We start from the raw sequence: 24,941 nt of genomic DNA, 5'->3' as shown, positions 1-24,941 counted from the left end.
AAAATGGGTCCACAGTTTCTGCTTATAAAATGGGATTTTCTTTCCTTCCACTGGACAGCCTTTTTTCCAATATACTCTAGCTTTTTCTGTCATACCTACAGGCCCTGTTCAGGGCTGTGCAGGATCTGCTTATCCAAGGAGTGATTTGTTCTGGAACCCAAGGTGGCACGGTTCCAGAGTTTTTTTACTGCAGTCTGTTTACGGTTCCCAAGGAGAACAGGGGTTTGCCTGATCCTGGACCTCAAAGCCTTGAATGCCTTTGTGCGGGTTCAAATGCTCCAGATGTAATCCACCCTCCTTGCGGTGGCCTTTCTTCACAAAGAAGATTTTCTGGTCTCCATAGACATCAAGGACTCCTGCGCAATCTCTTCTGCGAGGGATACCAGCGTTTTGTGATTGGGGAAGCACTATCAGTTTGTTGTGCTCCTCTTTGGTCTAGCCTATGTTCCTCAGATGTTTACCATGCTTTTGGTCCCTGTTCTTGCCTGGCTGAGACAGCAGGGAATTGCCTTGACCAGGTACATGGATGGCACTTGTCCTGCAAAGAAGCCTCCCCTGTGGTTTTGCATGCAGACTCTGGGTCTGATGGTGACTACCCTTGAAACAGTCCCATTTGTCCAGTTCCAGTGAGGACCCTGTAGAAGAAAAGCCTGTCCAGGTTGGACAGGTCGCCTGCTTCTCTGGACAGTCAGATTTGCTTGGACCAGTCGCTGAGGTTCTCCCTCCTCTGGTAGCTACGGTCTCTGTCCCTTTCAGGAAGTCTTTTCTTCCCCTTCGCTGGACAGTGCTCACAACAGATGCCAGGCTGGGGACGAGCCATAGGCTCGAAGTTCGCTCAAGGTTGCAGGACCCTGGAGGAAGCTCAACTGCCCATCAGTATCCTAGAGCATTGGATGGATCTGTTCAGGGGTGTTCCGCTCAGGATACATTCGAACAATGTCCCCGCGGTGACCTATGTTAATCACCAAAGCCGGACGAGAGGTCTCACAATTTGCGGTGGTTAAAACTGTTTGTTCCAGCTCTGTCTGCTGTACCTCTCCAGTGTCAGCTGGCAGGTGGATGACCTCAGCCGTGGGGCGCTGGATCGGGGGAGTGGTCCTTACACCTGGAGGTGTTTCAACAGGTCTGTCTTCACTGGGGGTCCCCAGACATAGACCTACTGGCATCTCGCCTCAACTGACAAGTCCTGACGTTTGTGGCAAGCATGGGGGATCCTCTGGCGAACACTACGAATGCTCTGGTGGTGCCATGGGATCAATACCATCTCATTTATTATACTGGAGTCTTGCGCACTAACATGCAAATTGTGAACCAACGTTCAATAACTATAAATTACTTCTGCACCTGTTTTCGTGTTCCTACTCAAAAAAATTAAATTAAATAAATAAAACTGTGTGCAAAAACAATATACATAGCATATAAATCAGTCAAATGCATATATACTAAATCCATGTCTGTAAAAAAAAAAAAAAAAAAATCTGAATATCTTCCATCACACAATATAAGTGCCAATTCCAAATGCAGTGTAACATCCACTTAAGTGCAAATAGTGAAAAAAAAAAAATATATACACACACCCCTCACATTTTTGTAAATTTTTTATTATATCTTTTCATGTTTTCCTTTCTTAACCCTTTTGGGCATGGAGTTCACCAGAACTTCACAGTTTGCCACTGTAGTACTCTTCCACTCCTCCATGATGACATCATGGAGCTGGTCGATGTTAGAGACTTTGCACTCCTCCGCCTTCCGTTTTGAGGATGCCCCACAGATGCTCAATAGGGTTTAGGTCTGGAGACCTGCTTGGCCAGTCCATCACCTTTATCGTCAGCTTCTTTAGCAAGGCAATGTTCATCTTGGAGGTGTGTTTGAGCTTGTTATCATGTTGGATTACTACCCTGTGGCCCAGTCTCTGAAGGGAGGGGATCATTTTCTGCTTCCGTATGTCACAGTACATGTGGACATTCATGATTGCCTCAATGAACTGTAGCTCCCCAGTGCTGGCAGCACTTGTGCAGCTCCAGACCATGACACTCCCACCACGCTTAACTGTAGGCAAAACACACTTGTCTTTGTACTCCTCACGTGGTTGCCAACACACATGGTTGACGCCATCTAAATCAAATACATTTATCTTAGTCTCATCAGACCACAGGACATGGTTCCATTAATCCATGTCCTTAGTCTGCTTGTCTTCAGCAAACTGCAGGCTTTCTTGTGCATCATCTTTAGAAGAGGCTTCCTTCTGGGTTGACAGCCATGCAGACCAATTTGATGCAGTTTGCGGCGTATGGTCTGAGCACTTACAAGCTGACCCCCCACCTCGGAAGCAATGCTGGCAGCGCTTGTACGTCTATTTTCCAAAGACAACATCTGAATATGATGCTGGGCCATCTTTATGTAGAGCAACAATTATTCTTTTTTTTTTTCAGATCCTAAGAGTTCGTTGCCATGAGGTGCCATGTTGAACTTCCAGTGACTAGTTTAAGAGAGTGAGAGTGATAACACCAAATTTCACACCTGTTCCCCATTCACACCTAAGACCTTGTAACACTGAGTCACAAGACATCGGCGAGGGAAAATGGCTAATTTGGCCCATTTTGGACATGGGGTGTACTTACTTTTGTTGCCAGCGGCTTAGACCTTTATGGCTGCGTGCTTGATTATTTTGAGGGGACAGCAAATTTACACTGTTATACAAGCTATACACTCACTACTTTACATTGTAGCAAAGTGTAATTTCTTCAGTGTTCTCAAATGAAAAGATAATAAAATATTTACAAAAATGTGAGGGGTGCACTCACTTTTGTGAGATACTGTGTGTGTGTAATACATTTTTATATATATATATATATTACACAGGGAAAACAAGTATTTGATCCCTTGCTGATTTTCTGCGTTTGCCCACTGAGAAAGAAATGATCAGTCTATTATTTTAATGGTCAGTTTACTTAACCACTTCAGCTCCGGACCAATAAACACCTTAAGGACCAGAGGTCTTTTTGCAATTTCGCACTGCGCTGCTTTAACTGGTAATTGCGCGGTCATGCAATATTGCACCCAAACTAAATTTACGTCCTTTTCTTCCCACAAATAGAGCTTTCTTTTGATGGTATTTGATTGCCTCTGCGATTTTTTTTTTTTGCGATATAAATGGAAAAAGAGCGAAAATTTTGAAAAAAAAAGATATTTTCTTCTTTTTGTTATAAGAAAAATCGAATAAACTAAATTTTAGTCATACATTGAGGGCAAAATTTATTCAGCCACATGTCTTTAGTAAAAAAAATGTCAATAAGCGTATATTTTTTGGTTTGCGCAAAAGTTATAGCGTCTACAAACTAGAGTACATTTTCTGGAATTTACACAGCATTTAATTTATGACTGCCGATCTCATTTCTTGAGGTGCTAAAATGGCAGGGCAGTACAAATCCCCCCAAATGACCCTATTTTGGAAAGTAGACACCCCAAGGAAATTGCTGATGGGTATGTTGAGCCCATTGAATATTTATTTTTTTTGTCCTAAGGGATTGAATAATGACAAAAAAAAATAAAAAATTTTTTTTACAAAAAGTTGTCACTAAATGATATATTGCTCACACATGCCATGGTTATATGTGGAATTGCACCCCAAAATATATTCCGCTACTTCTCCCGAGTATGAGGATGCCACATGTGTGGGACTTTTTGGGAGTCTAGTCGCGCACGGCACCCCGAAAACCAATCACCACCTTCAGGATTTCTAAGGGTGCAAATTTTTGATTTAACTCCTCACTACCTATCACAGTTTCGAAGGCCATAAAATGCCAAAATAGCACAAAACCCCCCCAAATGACCCCATTTTGGAAAGTAGACACCCCAAGCTATTTACTGAGAGGCATGTTGAGTCCATGGAATATTTTATATTTTGCCACAAGTTGCGGGAATATTACAAACTTTTTTTTTTTGCACAAAGTTGTCACTAAATGATATATTGCTCACACATGCTATGGGCAGAAGTCAAATGACACCCCAAAATAAATTCTGCTGCTTCTCCCGAGTACGGAGATACCACATGTGGGGGACTTTTTGGGAGCCTAGCCACGTACGGGACCAAGCACTGCCTTCCGGATTTAAATATAAAATGCTACCAAAAAACCTGTTAGCGATGGCAGGGATCAGGCCTGACTCTGCGATCGCTGCAGTTATGTGTTTAGTGTTTTGTAAGTGACAGTGATCGATCGATACTGCACTTGGGTGGGCTGGGCAGAGGGGCAAAACGCAGGTGCTAGCAGGTATCTGGGCTGATCCCGCTAACAATGCGTTTTTTTGGAACCCTAAACTGCTGGGGACGCTAGTATAGATCTGATCAGATCAGATATTGATCTGTTCAGATTCTATAGCACTACGGGAGGTGTATGCTTTGCGTGTGGGTGTTAGCGGTACTGGCACTAACCTAGCGCTGCCTGGGGCGACGCAGACCCTGACCCTAAAACCTAATTGATATCACCCGCCGGGTGATCAGGGGGTTAAACCTTTATTGGGTAATAAATGGTGGGTGCCCTGATGCTATAAAAAACAAACTAACCAGAGTCACCCGTAACACTTATACGGTGATCAGTGGTGAAAGGGATAACTAGGGGCAATCAGGGGGTTCAAATTTTTATTAGGTAGTATATGGGGGTCCCTGGCGCTATATAAAAACCTGACGGGGAACCTAAATAACTAACTAGCTAACCAGCATCACCAGTGACACTTATACTGTGATCGCTGGTGAAAGGGGGTGAAAGGGTTAACTAGCAGCAATCAGGGGGTTAAAACCATTATTGGGTAGTATATCGGGGTACCTAGCGCTATAAAAACCTGGCGGTGAACCTAAAAAAATAACTAGCTACCTAGCGACACTGATGCAGCGTTCAGAAAAATTATCGCTTAGTGACACTGGCAAAAGGGGGTGAAAGGGTTAACTAGCGGAAATCAGGGGGTTAAAACCATTATTGGGTAGTATATCGGGGTACCTAGCGCTATAAAAACCTGGCGGTGAACCTAAAAAAATAACTAGCTACCTAGCGACTGTAGCGACACTAATGCAGCGATCAGAAAAACGATCGCTTAGTGACACTGGCAAAAGGGGGTGAAAGGGTTAACTAGCGGCAATCAGGGGGTTAAAACCATTATTGGGTAGTATATCGGGGTACCTAGCGATATAAAAACCTGGCGGTGAACCTAAAAAAATAACTAGCTACCTAGCGACACATGCAGTGATCAGAAAAATGATCGCTTAGTGACACTGGCAAAAGGGGGTGAAAGGGTTAACTAGCGGCAATCAGGGGGTTAAATTCATTATTGGGTAGTATATCGGGGTACCTAGCGCTATAAAAACCTGGCGGTGAACCTAAAAAAATAACTAGCTACCTAGCGACTGTAGCGACACTAATGCAGCGATCAGAAAAACGATCGCTTAGTGACACTGGCAAAAGGGGGTGAAAGGGTTAACTAGCGGCAATCAGGGGGTTAAAACCATTATTGGGTAGTATATCGGGGTACCTAGCGATATAAAAACCTGGCGGTGAACCTAAAAAAATAACTAGCTACCTAGCGACACATGCAGCGATCAGAAAAATGATCGCTTAGTGACACTGGCAAAAGGGGGTGAAAGGGTTAACTCTAGGGGCAATCAGGGGGTTAAATCTTTATTGGGGGGTGATAGGGGGCTACCCTGGACCTAACACTAACTGTCCTGACAGTTTTTACTGTCACAACTGACACTGAATGCATTGATCAGTAAAGAAATGATCAATGCAATCAGTGACACTGTGACTGGGGGGGGAGGGGGGGCGATCGGGGGGGGGGGGGGTTTGTGTGCCTGTGTGTACCTACATGTCAGTGTAGTGTTGGTGCACACTTACTATTAGTCTTCTCCTCGTAGTCCGGTCAAAAAGACCGCCCCGAGGAGAATGACATCACTTCCTCCTTCCTGTGTAAACAATACACAGTGGGAGGAAGCTTCTCATTGGCCAGGAGCGATCCAGAGGGGGTGGCCGAAAACCAACGGCCATCCCCTCATCACGGAGCGCTCCTGGAGCGAACCGGACCGCCGTAACCAGCGGGAGGGGGTCCGATCGGACCCCCCACCCGCTGGAAGGCAATCACGTACATCTACGTGATTGTGCCTGCCTGTGCCATTGTGTTGACGTACATTGGCAATACGGCGGTCCTGAAGTGGTTAATATATAGGTATTTGTCATTAGGAAATAACAATTCGTAGGAGTGGTGGAGTTGGGTTAATTCTATAACTTCTGTCATAGTAGGAAGAGAGTCAGTTTTCCATTTTCTAGTTATGGATAGTCTCGCAGCTAAAAGTATATGTGTTACTACTTTACGATATTGTTTGGGAATCGTATGTAAATTCATATTCAGAATGGCTAGTTCTGGTGAAAGTTGAAGGACAATACCTGTTACGGAAGTGAGTAAATGGGAGATTGCCTGCCAGTAGTTATGTAAGCTTGGGCAGTCCCACATAATATGAAATAGGGTCCCCAATTGGGTACAATTTCTCCAGCAAGTAGGTGACGAGTTCCCCTTGAATTTTGCTAGGATATGTGGAGTCAGGTATTGTCTTTGAACAATTTTTTGTGCCAGTTCCCATAGTGTAACACATGCAGTGGCCCTATATATGCTTCGTAGGGAAGCCATCCATTGTTTAATTGAAAAGTCTTGCCCCAAATCTTGTTCCCATTTAAGGAAGGAAGGTAGTTTGCTGGGTATGTTTTTTTCCCTTAGAATTGGGTATATTGTAGCTACTCCTTTCTGTGAGGTGGCATGGTTATTGAGGAAAGACCATATTTTAACCGGGATTGAAGCTCTGAGTTGTGGATTGTGTAGCAGACACTTTTCTATTTGAATATATGTAGATCGTTCAGAATTCGGAAGCTGTAATTCATTACTTAACTGAGAAAAAGACTTTAATGAGCCCTGTTGGAAGAAGGAACCAAGTTTGATATCCCGACCCAAATTCCAGTCGTGTATTTGTACGCCAGGAATTAATGTTGGTATAATTGTTAGAGGAGGGTTTAACACCGTTATTGGAGTTTTATCCCATTTGTATGTGATGATTCTCTGCCAAGAGTGTAGCGTCGCTTTCACCGTTGGTGGGTATTGAGCTGTAATTGTGGACTTAATTTTCCTACTAAGTAACCAGAATTGCATATTAGGCTGTCGTGTGATGTCTTTCTCAATTTGTCCCCATAAAGTTTTAGGAGTAGGCAAGAACCATTCTTGCAATTGGGTCAAAAGAGTTGCGTCATAATAATCCTGTAGATCAGGTACGGTCGCACCACCTATATTTCTATGTTTAATTAGTATATGGTATGCGCAACGGGATTTTTTGCCATTCCATAGATATTTTCCCAAACTGCTTTGTAAGGATTTAAAGTAGTATTTAGGGATACATATTGGAAGGGACCTGAGTTGATATAATAATTTTGTTAAGGTCATCATTTTGAAAGCTGCCAGGCGACCAGCCTATGTAAATTCGAATTTACTAAGTGTTGTCAGATCTGTTTCAAAATGTTCCTTAAATGGTAAAAAGTTTGTTTTAAATAACTGTTTTGTTTTGTTAGTGAGAGTGATTCCTAAGTAAGAAATCCCCTCGTCTTTCCAGTGGTAGGGGTATTTATTAGACAATAACTGCCTGGTTGTGTTATCTAATCCTAGGTCTAAAATATTGGACTTAGTTTCATCGATTTTATAATATGATGCTGCTCCAAATGTCGTTAGTATATTTTGGAGATTGGGGAGAGATGAAATAGGATCAGACACTATAAGCACTATGTCATCTGCGAACAGACTTATTTTATTATCTATTTGCCCAATTTTTATACCAGATAGTTTTGTGTCAGATCGTATACGTTCTGCTAGAGGTTCGATGGCTAAATTAAATATTAAAGGAGATAAGGGGCAACCTTGTCGTGTTCCATTCGAGATGCCAAAGGGCATAGACATCATATCATTTGTGTATACTCTCGCTGAGGGGCCCTTATACAGTGCAAAAATTGCCGATAAAATATTTCCATGAAAGCCGAATTTTAAAAGCACTGACTGTAAATAGCCCCAATGGACCCTATCAAACGCCTTCTCTGCATCCAAAGAAAGGAGCAGAGAAGGCGTTTGATGTCTCTCAGTGAAGTCTATAATATCAATCAGACGTCTTTTTGCATCTGAAGATTGTCGACCTTTAGTAAAGCCAGATTGATCTTTGTGAATGAGGTCTGGTATGTAGTTCATCAGTCGGTTCGCTATTGCTTTGGCGTATATTTTGATGTCTAGGTAAATATATTTCTAAAGGTACTTTTGACATGAAATTTTCACCACATGTCGGCAACAACCCATGTAATCCATACATACAAAAAAAAAGAAAACGTTACTTTCGGAAATTAAGTTATGTAATAAAATGGAATGATGCAGGGATAAAGTATTGAGCACACTAAGTGAAATTTATTTAATACTTCGTACAAAATCCTTTGTTAGTAATAACGGCTCCAAGACACCTCCTGTATGGAGAAACTAGTCAAATGCATTGCTCAGGTGTGATTTTGGCCCATTCTTCCACACAGCCTTCAAATCTCGAAGGTTCCGTTGGCCTCTTCTATGGACTCTGATCTTTTAGTTCTTTCCATAGATTTTCTATTGAATTCAAGTCAGGTGATTGGCTGGGCCATTCTAGCAGCTTTATTTTCTTTCTTTGAACTCAATTGAGAGTTTTCATGGCTTTGTGTTTGGGATCATTAGTTTGCTGAAAAGTCCACCCTCACTTCATCCTGGTAAATGGCAGCAGATTTTCATCAAGAATGTTTTGGTACACTTTTCCATCCATCCTTGCTTCAGTGATATGAAGTTTGCCAGTACTGTATGCTGAAAAACAGCCTCACACCATGATGTTCCCAACTCCAAACTTCACTGTTGGTAGGGGGGTGTTTTTGGGTTAATGTGCAGTGCCGTTTAACATCCATGCACGGTGTGTATTATGGCATCCAAAGAGTTACATTTTGGTCACCTCTGGCCAGACTAATGTTCTCCCAGCCTTTCACAGGTTTGTCTAAATGTTGTGCAGCAAACTTTAAACAAACATCAACGTGCTTTTTCTTCAGCAATGGAGTCTTGTGTGGTGAGCGTGCATACAGGCAATGGCAGTTGAGTGCATTACTTATTGTTTTCTTTGAAACAATTGTACCTGTTAATTCCAGGTCTTTCTGAAGCTCTCCACAAGTGGTCCTTGGCTCTTGAACAGCTCTTCTGATTATTTTTAATCCAGTTAATAGTGAAATTATGTTCTTTTTCACTTCGGGATTATGGTCCAAACAGTGCTCACTGGAACATTCAGAAGTTTAGAAATCCTTCTGTAACCAATACCATCAGTACGTTTTGCAACAATAAGGTTGCGAAGGTCTTCAGAGCACTCTTTGCTTTTACCCATCATGAGATGTTTCTTGTGTAACACACCTTGGTAATGAGACACCTTTTCTATATGCCATCAGTTGAGACTGAACCAGCTGATATTACTTTGCACTGATAAGGATTACTTTCTAATTACTGATAGATTTCAGCTGGTGTCTTGGATTCGCTTTTTGCACCTCCCTTTCTTTATTTGTTCAGTACTTTTTCTCTGTGTTGTTCCATTTTACATTGTCCACCTCCTTTTTTGCTTCCACTTCAATTTGAGTCCATAAAAACTAAACGTGCACTAGTAAATATTCTAAATGAATCCCCACCACAGAAATCTTCCACCTTCCAAACAGGCTGCTTAGATTTGGACCTGTTGAAAATTAGAGCAAAGCCCAAAAATTTTGTTAATTTGTGTAATTTTTCTCCTTCATTGATGTGCGCTGATGAGGCGGTACTGATGGGCACTGCTAGGCAATACTGATTTGCATTGGTAGGTGGCACTGGTGGGCACAGATAAGGCGGCAGTGGCTCTCTGCGTTCGGGACCGACGTCCCTCTGACAGAAGCAGATGATCAGGTTTTTTTTCCTCCTCAAACTGGCAGTATGAGGGGGAACAAAAATAGCCGATTATCAGCTCCGTTTACATCACATGATCACCTGTCATTGGCTGACAGCGGATCGCATGTTAAGGGGTCAGGATCGGCCCCTTTGATCTATGTTCAGCTGAGTCTGATGGGGACTCGCTGAGCAGAGCGCAGCCAGCTCATGCATGGGAGGACGCAGAGGGATGAAGGGGTTAAATAGGCAATCATTCCGCAATGTGCTCTGGATGAAGTGCACTCATTTTGTGGGTGGGATTTTAACCCTTTGTTTAAATAAATTGATCTGGTAAACTGATATATTGCACAATGCGGTTCTTTTTATTGTTTGAGCTACCTTTTGGAGGAAAGGTGTTCATATGTGAAGAAAAACAGATGAAAATTTGCATGGAGGCAAAACCCTTTTAAAGGGCAAGGCACGTATTGACCGAATTTTCCTGGTGCGGCCTTCTGCTGCTGTAGCCCATCTGCTCCAAGATTTGATGTGTTGTGCATTCAGGGATGGTATTTTGCATGCCTTGGTTGTAAAGAGTGATTATTTGTGGTGCTGTTGCTTTTCTATCATCTTGAACCAGTCTGCTCATTCTCCTCTGACCTTCTAACCTCAACAAGGCATTTTTGTCCACACAACTGCCACTCACTGGATATTTTCTCATTTGGACCATTTTCTGTAAACCCTAGAGATGGTTTTTTAGGGGTGTCTGAATAGCACCTGTCTTGTAAGCCTCCATGTCTGATTTTGCACACAACTAAGTTTCTTCTTCATCTGCCCCCTTCTTTCATTCCGAAGGTGGTGTCAGGTTTCCATTTGAAGGAGGACATTGCCCTCCCTTCCTTGGGCTGGCACACTTTGTGCTTATGGACTGTCAGAGGAAAGGCATGTTAGCGTTCTCTGCCACAATTTCCCCTTGGTTTTGGCAGAAGGTTATTCAGGCATATGCTGTTAATGGGCAGGAGCCTCCCTTCCCCAGTACGGCACACTCCACAAGTGTGGTTGGTGCCACCTGAGCATTCCAGCGTCAAGTGTCTGTTTTCTCAGGTTTGGAAGGCGGCAACCTGGTCGTCTACGTATTTTTTTTTTAATTAAATTTTATAAGGATGATGTTTTGTCATTCATGGATGCCAATTTTGGCCGAAAAGTTTTGCAGGTTGCAGTTAAAGGTTTTCAGGGTCATTCAGAGTGTTGGAGCGTTTGCCTTGTTAGCTTCTTTTGTCCACTCCTTGTTGTGGCACTGCTTTGAGACATCCCTGTTTGTTAAAGACTAAAGAAGAAAAGCTGTGTCCATCAATGAACATAAGAGAAAATAGGATTTTTTTTTATTACTCCTTGAGTTCATTGACAGACACAGACCCACCCCTCTATTGGAAGTTCTTATTTCTGACACTGCTTGTAACCAACTGGTTTTCCTATAGCAGAGAGGGGGTTTTATGCCTAGAGTGGATTATCCATAGAAGATGCCAAGTTTTTTTCTGCCTAGTGTCATACTTGATGTAGGTGGCACTATAAAACCCTGTTTGGTCAAGAAGAAACTGTGTCCGTCAGTGAACTTAGAGAAACAGACTTTGCGGTGGGTAACAAAAAATCTATAAAAAAAAACAATGAACAAAATGGAAAGTAACAGAAGAGAAATTCATATTAACTCAATATTTGGTGGAATTTTGACTCCTTAGTTCAGAGAACTTGCTGCTATTTTGCCTCCAATGCATCGGCATCATGATTGAATGTCCTGCTCAGTGCATTGAGCAGATCCCTTCTTTCCACTTAATTGGAGCTCATGGTGTTAGTGGGGACCCGCACTTTGCTGGGGATATAAGCTGTTCAGGCTGACCAGCTGAACATTTCACTTGGACCATTCACACAAGTAGGATTACAGGCATGTCTATTGCCACAGAACCATACATAAGGTAATTAAAGTCTATTTATATTCATCACAACATTTCTTTGGTTTTATTTCAGTTACATATCACACAGTCCACCATTATTTGGTGGTTCTTTAAAAAAAGAAAGTCACTTTTATTCCTATTACAAGAAATGTAAATTTCCCTGGTAATAGAAAAAAAGCATGACAGGACCTCTTAAATATGAGATCTGGGGTCAAAAAGACCTCAGATCTGATATTTACACTAAAATGCAATAAAAAAAAAAAGTCACTTGAAAAAAAAAAATGGCCCTTTAAGAGCTATGGGCGGAAGTGACGTATTGACAACGCTTCTGCCCTGCAATGGTATGGAGATGGGTGAGGGCCATCTCCCTCCCCCTCCCGCTGCCGACAGCTCTGGTAAGTAGCAGAGTGCGGCAAGAGGGAGGCCCCTCTCCCACCACCAATAAAAGTGATCTTGCGGTGAATCTGCCGCAGAGACCACTATTGGCATAAACCGGACCACCGGCCGAAGAAGAGGATACATCCTGCAATAAGAAAGATATTCCACTTCAGAGTTGGGACATATATTGCCGTGCGGTGGTCCACAAGTGGTTAAACTAATAATTTGTTAAAGCGCCTTTTTGATTTTATTATAAAAACACTCCAGATCTGTCAGATTGCGAGGGCATCTCCTGTGCACAGCCCTCTTCAGATCACCCCATAGATTTTCAATAGGATTCAAGTCTCTGGCTGGGCCATTCCAAAACTAATCATCTTCTGGTGAAGCCATTCATTTGTTGATTTGGATGTATGCTTTGGGTCGTCATGCTGAATTCCTCTTCATGTTCAGCTTTTTGGCAGAAGCCTGAAGGTTTTGTGCCAAAATTTACTGGTATTTGGAACTGTTCATTATTTCCTCTACCTTGACTAAGGTCCCTGTTCCAGCTTAAGAAAAACAGCCCCAAAGCATGATGCCGTCACCACCCACCATGCTTCACAGTGGGTATGGTGTTCTTTTGGTGATGTGCAGTGTTGTTTTTGAACCAAACACATCTTTTGGAATTATGGCCAAAAGGTTCAACCTTGGATTCATCATACCATAACACATTTTTCCTCATGCTTTTGGGAGACTTCAGATGTGCTTTTGCAAAATGTAGCCGCACTTGAATTTTTTTTCTTGTTAAGAAGAGTCTTCCATCTTGCCACTCTACTTCATAGCCAAGACATGAAGAATACGGGAGATTGTTGTTGCATGTACCACACAGACAGTACTTGCCAGATATTTCTGCAGCTCCTTTAATGTTGCTGTAGGCCTCTTGGCAGCCTCCCTAACCAGTTTTCTTCTCGTCCTTTCATAAATTTTGGATGGAAGTCCAGTTCTTGGTAATGTCACTGTTGTGCCATGTTTTCTCCACTTGACGGTCTTCACTGTGTTTCATGGTCTATCTAATGCCTTGGTTGGTCATATCGGCAGTATTAGGTATTCAGAGTCCATGGGACACAGTGTAATTATTACTGGCTGGATCAGATATCTATTTTGTTTCCAGATTTGTTACAGCTCATGTTATTTGCAGTTATGTCCAAGTGGTGACTGAAGTATATATGTCCCTACTTTATTTATTATCCAATTTAGAGGCGCAAGCAGTGGATACAGTTATTATCCCCTGATGTGGTCAATTATACACTTATCTTTAGCAGATTGATGGACGTTACCTCTCGGCACCATCTATCTGTCATCTGGTCCTACAGTCCTTTACCTGAGATTTGGGATTGGATATAAACTCATTGTGGTTGAATACAGGACTAATTAGCAGGGCTTTAATGCATTCGTCCCCCAGGTTCACCTGTTAAATTGCACTGCATTCACCCATAGCGGTTTTAAGGTGTAGTGCTTTCCATTCAGGTTCCTGTGTGGATGCTAGAGTCCCCACCATTCACCACGCACAATCTTTGCAGGTGTAGTCACCAGGGGATTTTTCATCTTTGTGAGGGGTCAGCCATACAGCCTCATAGTGTCAGCTCCTTCGGGAGGTCCCGGTTGAGTTGATCCATAGGTTTAGGGGGTAGGGGAATTAATGGGGGAGGTTATAGTTTTAAGGGGGAGGCTGTTAGGACTGGAAATTTTTTGTATTTTGATCATGTGCGGTTTTATACATTTTTATGCTAGATAAACTTGGCGGTGGAACAGTTTTTTTTTTTTTTTTCCTCATGGTACTCTGCTGTGTTAACACAGCCTGCCCGTATCTTGGGTGGCACCACCCATTTATTATTACATCAGGTTCCCAGATTTTTTTTTCTTCTTTATTATGGTAATCAGAGGCACTTTAAATGATGGGAGGTGTGTACTGACTCCTATTTAACATGAGTTTGAATGTGATTGCTTAATTCTGAACACAGCTACACAGTTATGAGTGAGAGTGTACACACTTAAAGTGGTGTTGCCACCAAAAAATAAAAAAATGTTTAAAATTATATAAAAAAAAAAAAATTGGAAAAAATTTTTTTTTTTTTTTTTACTCACCTCTAAATACCTGTTGCTAGGGGATCCCTCGTAGTGTGCCTTCTTCGTTGCCCGGGCTGGTGACATCACTTCCCCTCACGCCGCACAGTCATCTGGGACCTGTCACGTGTCCCAGGTGACTGTGCGGCGTATCACGGCACCCTGCACCGCATGCGCAGTGGGTGCCCGGCTGTGAAGCCACAGCCGGGTGCCCACAGTACGAATGCCGGCGCCACGAGCAGAGCGGGCAACGAGGGGGGCTTCGTTCCCCCGTATCGTTGGACCCTGGGACAGGTAAGTGTCTGATTATTAAAAGTCAGCAGCTGCAATATTTGTAGCTGCTGACTTTTAATTTTTTTAGGGGCACCCCACTTTAAGCTGGCCATACAATTTTCTTCAATTTTCTTTAGCTTTACCTTCAACTGTGTAGTATAACCCCTTCCTGCCGAGCGTATGCAGATGTGCGTACTCGGCTTTCGGGGGTTATAGCTGGATGATGCCCGCAGCTGCAGATATCATCCTGGTATCGTCGTTTAGAGTGGGCCATCGGCTTTCTGAGGATAACAACCGATGCGGCTAAAAGCCGCTCGGTTGTTATCCCGGAGGAAGGGACGTCCCCCCCCGCCACTCTTCCCAGGCCTCCCGGTGGCACAGGGGGGGGATCGACGATCTGCTGCTTCCGACGGCTCGTGACAGACTGGAACGAAGCTGGAAATGGCTTCGTTCCAGTCTCCTTGATGTAAACACAAATGTGACATCACAATGTCGCTTCCTGTTTACTTGGCTGCCAATGGTGCCGGATTTTAAAAAGTACAGTATTCAGATGCACCGTTTTCGGTGATCTGAATACTTTGAAGTGACCCCTGATCCCTCCATAAAGAGTACCTGTCACCACATATTACTGTCACAGGGGAGGTTTACATTCCTTGTGACAGCAATAAAACTGACCAAATTGTTGATTTTTTTTTTTTAAAGCACAATTTTAATAATGTAAATAAAATAAATAAGAAAAAAAATTCAAACCGCCCACGTCACCGCGAGCTTGCGCAGCAATGAAAACGCATACGGATATCTAAACGGTGTTCAAATCACACTTGTGAGGTATTGCCGCGATCGTTGGAGCGGGAGAAATAATTCTAGTACTAGACCTCCTCTGTAACTCTAACTTGGTAACCGTAAAAAAAAAAAAAAAAAATTTAAAGCGTCACCTATGGAGATTTTTAGGCACCAAAGTTTGTCGCTATTTCATGAGTGCGTGCAGTTATAAAGCGTGACATGTTTGGTATCTATTTACTCGACGTAACATCATCTCACACATTATACAAAAAAATGGGATAACTATACCGATTTGTTTTTGTTTTTTCTTTTTAATTCATGAAAGTGTCCCTTTTCCCCAAAAATTTAGTTTAAAACACCTCTGCACAAATACTGTATGACATAAAATATTGCAACAATCGCCATTTTATTCTCTAGATTCTCTGCTAAATATATGATGTTTGGGGGTTTTTCCCCTCCACCTGAAAGATTTCAGTTTGTTGTTCAACTTAGTTGTACAGTTTATAGGTCACATTAAAGCCGGAAACATTTCTGAAAAGATTTATCCTTGTCTCATTTGTTTACACCACAGAAACCTGACATTTTAACAGGGGTGTGTAAACTATTTATATCCACTGTACTTACCCATAATATCATACCATCAGGGAGGCGTGTGATTGGCCCCAGATTTATTCTGCAGCAGGACAATGACCCCAAACAGACAGCCAATGTCATTAACCGGTTGCCAACCATATAATGCCGTTGAAACGGCAGAAAAGAAGCTCTCCTGTGTTGGATCATGGACCTAGTACGTGATCCGGCACTTCTGGATAGGGGGTGCATGCCGCTTTTGCTGTGATTAATCACAGCAGAAGCTGATCAGCGGGTGCCGGACAATGGAAGACCGCCAGCGCCTGCTCATCGGCGAGGAGAAAGGCAAAACAGAGCTCTGCCTATGTAAACAACGCAGATCTCTGTCCTGTCAGTGGGGATGTGCTGGATTTTGTTTCCCTTCAAAGCAAGGAATAAAATCCATCAAATCCTTTAGGAAAAACACTGGTTGGGCACACATTTAACCCTTTGTTAGCTCTAGATGTTTAACCCCTTCCGACCCAGTGTCATTAGTACAGTGCCAGTGTATACTGTTAGCACTGATCACTATTACTGTATCACCTCTGCATAGAAACCAATCAGATTCTAAGCTCAGCTTGTTCAATTAAGCTTTGGCAATAAGACCTGGAAGCTGATTGGTTTCTATGCAGAGGTGAGCCTGATTTTGCACTCTCAAAGTAGCTGATCTCCACCATTACTAGTATAATAGATAAACAATCCAGTATATATACCATACCTTTTGCGCAAACCAATCAATATACACTTATTGGGATTTTTTTAACCAAAAATATGTAGCAGAATACATGACTTAAATTTATGAAGAAATTAGATTTAAATTTTTTTTAATTGGATCTGTTTTATAGCAGAAAGTAAAAAAAAAGTTTCTCATATTCACCAACCGACACAGTTCCTCTCTGTAACAAAATGGGTTGTCAGCCCTATCACTGGAGATTACTAGGCAAGTTGTAATACAAGACTTCAGAACTTTTAGTTCCGCCCAGGGGGCGGTCCCTAGGCTACAACCCCACAGCCTGTTCTAGCAGAACTCAGTTTTTTCTTGCCTAGTGAGGAGATGAGACCTAGGAACCCTTGCGGGCCCATAGGTCTGTGTTTTTTTTTTTTTGGTGCAGAAGCTTGGATTTTTGTGCAAGATAAATGATCCTGTGATCTTCTATTAACAGCCGGCTGGGTGACAGGCTGGTTCACTTATCCTTGTAGTCTCCCCAGTCCGGCCATCGAGCGTGTGCAGGTCGCAGCTACGGCTCCGCAGGCCATGACATACCTCCGCTCCAGAGGTGGTCGTGAGCTTTATGCTCCGGGGCGTACATATGACCGGGCTACTGATGTCTGTGTCACAGTATGCTGAGGCCAGTAGTCTTTCCTGTGCTGATCAGGAGCTGACTACCGTGGCATGTCTCCCAGCTTCAGGACTGGCAAGTACAGCTCTCCCTGCCTGTCAGGGTGGAGCAGCTGGGCATTCCCTGGGAGGTCGATTTGGGGGCCCCCCTCACCCCCCTCTCTTCTTTCCCCTGTCCCTAACTCCCTCTTTTCCCCCCCTCACGAGGGGGGGCTGTTCATGTTCTGAGCATGTGTGTGCGCCTGGGCTCTCACCTGGGGGTTTTAGCTGTGCTGGGTGCTTGGGTCCTGCAGCTTAGTCCCACTGGATGCCTGTGTAGTCATGCCCCTGTGTTGGTGCAGCGCTGTGCCTGCCACATGTTCTCTCTAGTCCCCCATAGCGCTGTTCGGCGGCCATTTTAAGTTTGGGCAAGGGTCAGACTGGCTTCAGGCTGCCATTTTCCTGGTGATTCCCTATTGAGAACACCGGCAGACACTTTCTTGAAGCCGGACCACGTTTTTGTGCTCTAGCAGCTGCCCCTGTGCCCTCTGCTTCCTGTTTGGTCATCACAGGGCACTGGGGAGGTTATCCTGTGTTCTGAACACGTGTGTTTTGATCGCCCACAGATCGTTTACCGTTCGTGCGACCGGCCGGCCACGACACAGTTTTTTGCCATCTCTGCATCTGGGAACGCTGGGGATCATCCGGCATTGCAGTAATACAGCGCAGAATGGCCCAGGGTGGTGAGTCCAGCGGGTTAGAGCCCCTCAGCCATCGGCAGCAGGAGGGTGGAACTGTCACTGTTCTAAGTCCCGTTCGGCTGGCAGACAGGGTAGGGTCAGCATGGCTTCAGAAGCTGGTGTTTCTTCCCCCTGAAATCCAGGCAATTGCAACCGGGTCACCTGCGGATGCGGGGTCCCTATGAACACCCTTACGGCGGTCCTCAATTCGTTCGTTGCCAAGATAGAGGTGGGAAGAAAGGTGCTAAAAAGCGGCCCCTCCCCGTCCCCATCCTCTGGGGAGAGCTCTGACGCAGACTCGGGTCCTGCTGAGGCCTGTGACCCCTGTTCTGTCTTGTCAGATGACGCTGACCAGGACCATTCGGACAGTGAGGATGAGTCCCCGTCCAGGTCCGTGCTCGATAAAGCGCTAGTTGGAGCACTTATCACAGCTGTGCGTGATACCCTGAAGATTCAGGAGCCAGTGAATCCTGCTGATGTACCGGTCCCCTTGGGTCCCGCAAGCCAGCATGTTCACCTAAGGTGTTCCCGTATCTGACTTATTTTGACAAATTAATTTACAAGGAATGGGGTCGCCCGCAACTGACCTTTTCGGTCACTAAATACATGGCGTGCGTTACCCCTTTGAGGAAAGCCTTCTCAAGAAATGGTCGGCTCCTCCGGTCTTGGACCCCCCAGTATCCAGGTTAAATAAAGTAACCACGATCCCGGTTGAGGGGACTCCTGCATTCAAAGATCCCACGGATAGGAAGGCCGAGGCGGTGGCTCGTTCCTTGTTTACGGTTGTGGGGTCAGCCGTGCGACCTGTACTGGCATCCGCACTGGTGTCGCAGACACTGACTGAGTGGGCAAAAGTTTTGCACCGCGAATTGGGAGAGCAACAGGCTTCCCCTGTGTGCGTGGAACTAGCAGACCAGCTAGTGCAAGGCCTTAAGTACGTCTGTGACGTGGCCCTGGATACTCTCCCTCTGTTATCCAAGGCTTCAGTGTCAGCTGTGGTGCTGAGGCGCCTGATTTGGATGAAATGCTGGTCTGCTGACCAGGCTTACAAGAAAGCCCTGATGGATCTTCCCTTCCTTGGCGACCGGGTCTTTGGAGCCTCGTTAGATGACATTATTAAAAATGCCACTGGTGGTAAGAGTACTCCACTCTCACAGGCCAGGAAAGCTAAGGAGCTACGCCGCAGGCAAGGGCCCTCTTTTCCGCTCACAACTGGCTTTTTCGTCCGCCTGGTGCTTCAACAAAACGTCCCCAGCCCAACAGGACACCCATGGGCGGTCAGAAACGTCCCTGGAACCTTAAGCCTTCGAACAAAAGTGCTACCGCATGAAGGTTCGCCCCCACCCAAGTCTCGGGTGGGGGTCGCCTTCGGGAGTTTGCAGCCCGGTGGTCCTCTCATTTATCCGACCAATGAGTCTGCGACCTGATTTCCACAGGCTACAAGATAGTTTCTCTCTTGGCCGCCAAACAGATTCTTCCCCTCCAGCATTTGCCGGAAGGCCCTGTTTGGGGCGGTAAGGGACTTGCTGAGTCCAGGGGTGATTGTACCAGTTCCGGATTTGGAACGCTTCCAGGGATTCTACTCAAATCTGTTTGGTTCCCAAGAAGAAAGGGGTACGTCTGATCTTGGACTTAAAAGCCCTCAATCACTTTGTAAAAGTGCAGAGGTTCAGCATGGAATCAGTTCGCTCAGTAGTCGCTGCACTCCATCAAGGAGACTCCCTGGCATCCTTGGACGTCCAGGATGCTTACCTGCACATACCCATATGCCTTTGGCATCAAAAGTTTCTGCGTTTTGCAGTCGGGGAAGCCCATTACCAATTTGTGGATCTTCCCTTTGGTCTGGCATCAGCCCCCAGAGTCTTTACCAAGGTGACTGGCTCCAGTATTGGCGTTGCTGAGACAACGTGGGATCGCGGTTGTGGGCTACCTGGACGATCTACCGCTGAGAGCATCTTCCGCCTCAGAAGAGGATGTGGCGATCACCATGCAGATCCTGCAAGAGTTTGTGTGGCTGTTGAACCTAAAGAAGTCAGTGATTGTGCCGACCCAGCGTCTGGAGTACCTAGGTTTACTGTTGGACTCCAGGGAAGCGAGTTTTTTTTTTCCCTTCAGACAAATTGCAGACTCTCAGGTCCGCAGTGAAACTGCTGATGCACCGCAAGTGGTCGGCGCTCCGGTTTTGCATACGAGTACTGCGACTTATGGTAGCCTCCTTCGAGGCAGTACCCTTCGCCCAGTTCCACACCAGAGTACTGCAGAAGGAGATCTTGTTGAAATAAGACAAATCTCAGTGGTCCCTGGATCGACAGATCCAGGTGAGCCAACCAGTCAGGGACTCTCTGATCTGGTGGGTGAGGTCCCCGGTGATTCAGTCCGGAAAATCGTTCCTCCCTCTGAAATGGATGGTGATCACTACTGTCGGTCATTTACTGTCGGTGTAAAATTGGCAGGCGAACTATCTGAGCCGACAGATGCTGTACCCAGAAGAATAGGCATTGCATCCGGAGATATTCAGGCTGCTGTGCCTGAAGTGGGGAACTCCAGATGTGGCTCTATTGGCCTCCCGTCTCAATCGGAAGGTGACAAGATTCATGTCCAGGACAAGAGATCCATGGGCAGACGCGTCAGACGTGCTGGTGTCTCCGTGGGATCAGTACTAGCTGATCTACGCCTTTCTTCCACTGAAGCTGTTGCCACGTCTGCTGGAAGCCGAGGGGATTCCAGTAATCCTGGTTGCCCCAGATTGGCCTCAGCGGCCCTGGTCCTGGTGTGTCTGGTGGTAGACGCTCCCTGGCGACTGCCATTGCGAGAGGACCTCCTATCTCGAGGTCCAATCTTACATCCTGCTTTACCATTGCTGCTTTAACGGCATGGCTATTGAGAGCCAGGTGTTGAGGAACCAGGGTCTGTTGGACTCAGTGATTCCAACTATGTTAAGGGCACGGTAATCTTCTCGGAAGATATACCATTGTACCTGGAAGGCCTACATCTCCATGTGTGAGAAGAAAGGGTGGCATCCGCGTTCCTTTTCCATAGCAAGGATCCTGCTGTTTCTCCAGCAAGAAGGAGACCAGAGATTGGCATTGAGCACCATCAAGGGGCAAATCTCAGCCTCTGCTGTCTTTTTTTAAACTACCCCTGACATCGCACTCCTTAGTGGGCACCTTCGTTCAGGGGGTACAACATGTTGTCCCTCTGGTGTGCCCATACCACCATGGGATTTGAACCTGGTGTTGTCGACGCTTCAAAAACCGCCGTTTGAAAATATCAGGGAGATCCCCCTATCCCCCTGTTGACTCTTTCCCAGAAAGTGGTCTTTCTAGCGGCTATCACATCGGCCAGGAGGGTTTCCAAAGTTTGCAGCCTTGTCTTGCAAGTCGCCTTATCTGGTCATCCACAGGGATAAGGTGGTGTTTGCGTCTGCAACCGTCCATTCTACCGAAGGTGGTCTCGGCTTTTCATATCAATGAGGACATTGTATTACCATTGTTGTGTCCTAAACCGAAATAACCCAAAGAGGTGGCACTTCACGCTCTCAACGTTGTTGGGGCTCTGAAGGTGTATTTGTCTGCCACGGCTCCCCTTCGGAAGTCAAACTCACTGTTTGTTCTGGTGGCTGGTCCAACGAAGGGTATGGTGGTCTCGTCAGGCCACCATTTCCAGGTGAATCAGACAGATTGTAGTACAAGCCTACACCTTGAAGGGGCAGGTGCCCCCCTTTCCGGTCACAGCCCACTCTACAAGGGCAGTCGGAACGTCTTGGGCCTTCCGACACCCAGCGTTGGTTGCTCAGGTGTGTAAGACAGCGACCTGGTCGTCTGTCCATACGTTCACCAAGTTCTACAAGGTAGACGTCAGTGCATCGGCTGATGTCTGTTTTGGCCGCAAAGTTTTGCAGGCGGCCGTGTAGTTGCAATTCTATATGCAATCGATATTTTTTCCTGGTTTTTCAAAAAAGAAAAAAAACGCAGTACTGTTGCAGTACTTCCGCAAATGGTTGCGGTCTTGGGGATCACTCCTGTTGAGAATGTGGTGGTGGTGTTTTTTCACACACTGTTGCTTTTTGTGGGTTTAGTTTCACTAGTTCCCACTTGCCATGGTGGATGAAGTTCTTATGCTGTTTTTCCCACCCCTCGTTTGGCACTGCTTGGGGACATCCCATTTTGTTACAGAGGGGAGCTGTGTCAGTCGGTGAATATAAGAGAAAATAGGATTTTTGTACTCACCGTAAAATCCTTTTCTCTGTAATTCACCGACTGACACAGCACCCACCCCTCCTTTTTCTCTTTACGTTATACTGCTTATTGACGTACTGAGTTCTGCTAGAACAGGCTGTGGGGTTGTAGCCTATGGACCGCCTCCTGGGCGGAACTAAAAGTTCTGAAGTGTTGTATTACAACTTGCCTTGTAATCTCCAGTGATAGGGCTGACAACCCATTCTGTTAGAGAGGAGCTGTGTCGGTCGGTGAATTACAGAGAAAAGGATTTTACTGTGAGTACAAAAATCCTATATTTTTTTTGTTTTTTGTTTTTTTTTTGGTTTCTAGCGCAAAATTACATAAACCATTCATGTACAGCGTTGCAGTTAAAGTAAAAGTTAAAGTAACGCACTGCTGTTTAGCAAAAAATGCTCTGGTCCTGAAGGGGGTAAATCTTCTGGAGGTCAAGTGGTTAAGAACAATCTTCAGTATAAAGCAGAATATCCTGGTTGATGGTTTGGCCCACACAGAACCCTGATCTCAACATCAATTCTGTCTTGAAAGAGAGAGAGAGAAGAATTTGAGGCAGCCTACATCCACAGATCTGTGGTACTTCTCTAAGATGTTTGGAACAACCTACTTGCCGAGTTCCTTCAAACATTGTGTTTATCTAGATGAATTTAGCGCGTTTGAAGCCAAAGGATAAACACCAAATATTGATTTGATTGCGTTTTTTCTTTTGATCATTCACTTAGCATTTTGCAAATTGAAAAAAATGTCAATATATACATCTTTACAGCATTTCTTCACACCTGCCTAAATCTTTTGCACAGTACTGTAACTTATGAGTATTTCACCTCTGTTTTACCTAGCAGGTGATGCTGTAGCCGCCTGTACAAATCTGCTGTTGTGGAAAATGCCTGTTAACAGAACTCAGTAGGTCTAGCTTAAACTGTACACACAGCTGAAACAGATCTCCTCCCTTTCGGCTCTCTACAGATTTTCCCTTTGTGTCTAATATTTAAAGCAGAACCAAGTTCCCACTTTTGAAAACTGCGAGCAAACAGGCTCTTTATTGAAGAAGAGACATGCACTGTCCTTTATACAACAAGAGTCATACCTGTCTGCTCTTAGGGGTTTGTTTAATAAAGGCAAATCCACTTTGCACTACAAGTACGCTGCAAGCATACTTGGAAGTGCAGTCGCTGTAGATCTGAGGGGAACGTGCAAAGAAAATAAAAAACAGAATTTTTGTTTGTACATGATTGGATGATAAAATTAGCAGAGCCTATCCTCGTCCCCCTCAGATCTAAAACGACTGCACTTCCAAGGGCACTTGCAGTGCAAAGTGGATTTGCCTTTAGTAAATCAACCCCTTAGTCTTACGTGGAGTGTACACTGGGCAGTACAAGTGCAGGTCAGTGTACATTCCAGCACAGCGTCTGTGTGCCAGGATGAATGAGTGACGTCTTCCCACACCAGCCAATTAGTGGCTGAAGCCGGGCACCTAGAAGATGCTGGAGCTAGAGAGGAACATTGTGCTGTTTGAGATGAGGCAAGTATTATGGGGTTTAGCTTCATTTAAAAAAAAATGGAAGTTTAACAATAAAGAACAGTGGTGTAGTACAGTGTCTGTGTTGAATATTGTTTTTCCCTAGAAAATCATCAAATTTGTAATTTAACCCTGGAGAGGGTATGCATGTATTAAAAGCTTATTTTATGCTCCAAGTGTATTTTATTTAATCTGCAATTATGTGATTGACATCAGTTAACTGGTTTTAGCAAGCTGGCAAATGCTGTTTGTAGTCCATTGTAAAATTTATCTAACAGCTTTATGCATTACCTACAAGTTTTTTTTTTGTTTTGTTTGTTTACAGGTCACCATAACCTGGATGTTTTCTATATTATCCTGCTTTAAGTCAAAAACGGTACTACAAAACTGGGACACTAAATTCACCTTTCTTTAAAATATTTGTGCATGTTAAAGAAATTTACCACTTGAAGGAATGGTGAAAGCAAAGATCACCTAACTGAAAAACTTGGCAGTCGTCTGCTTTTGAACTGTCAAAAATTAAATGCTGGAGTCTTTTGAGCATGTTTGTTTTTTGTTTACCTTAGGAACGCTCCAGCCTCAGAGAAACCTTAAAAGCACTAGGAACTAACTACAAAGTGCTATAAAAGTTTTTCGCTCTGAAGTCCTCAGTAACCCAGCATGTAGTGACCCAATCACCTATGTTGCCATTGTAGTTGACTGAAGTCAAGTTCTGTTACAATGTTTAAAATATATGTTACAAACTGTTAATGACACCACATGTAAGTCATTTATCAACATGTTTTTTTTTTCTTTTTTTGGATTGCCAATGTCTTATGTTAAAGTGGTTGTAAAGGCAGGTTTTACCTTACTGCATTCTTTGGGGGGGGGGGGGGGGCGGCAGGAGCATCAGCGGGGGACCTGTGAAGAGGAGGTTTGGGGCTGCCCTTTGCAATGGTAAGTATAACATGTTTAATAAAAAAAAAAAAAATCTTTGGGCCCTTGCACACGGGCTTTCCGATCAGGTTCGCCTGTTAATTTTTCAGTCTGACCTGATCGGACACTATTCACCCTTATAGGGCAGCGAATGTCAGCAGTCACATG

At 44.5% G+C, this 24,941-nt stretch overlaps 1 protein-coding gene across 2 annotated transcripts in view; it reads left to right on the top strand.

Moving 5' to 3' along the window:
• The window catches only part of RBM44 (RNA binding motif protein 44), a 444,878-nt gene extending 420,162 nt beyond the window's left edge, over window positions 1–24,716 (top strand). For both annotated transcript variants that reach the window (XM_077448311.1, XM_077448312.1), the window contains exon 17: window positions 24,184–24,716. The gene's annotated coding sequence lies outside the window, so the exon portion shown is untranslated. The remainder of the gene's footprint in view (window positions 1–24,183) is intronic.
• Window positions 24,717–24,941: the final 225 nt, after the last annotated feature.

This window comes from Lithobates pipiens, unplaced genomic scaffold, assembly GCF_037356315.1.
Source record: "Lithobates pipiens isolate NorthernLeopardFrog02 unplaced genomic scaffold, aLitPip1_a1.2 Scaffold_22, whole genome shotgun sequence".
In the NCBI taxonomy this organism is placed as follows: domain Eukaryota; kingdom Metazoa; phylum Chordata; class Amphibia; order Anura; family Ranidae; genus Lithobates; species Lithobates pipiens.
Note: the sequence above shows the minus strand (reverse complement) of the source record. Positions and strands in the feature narration are given on the sequence as shown.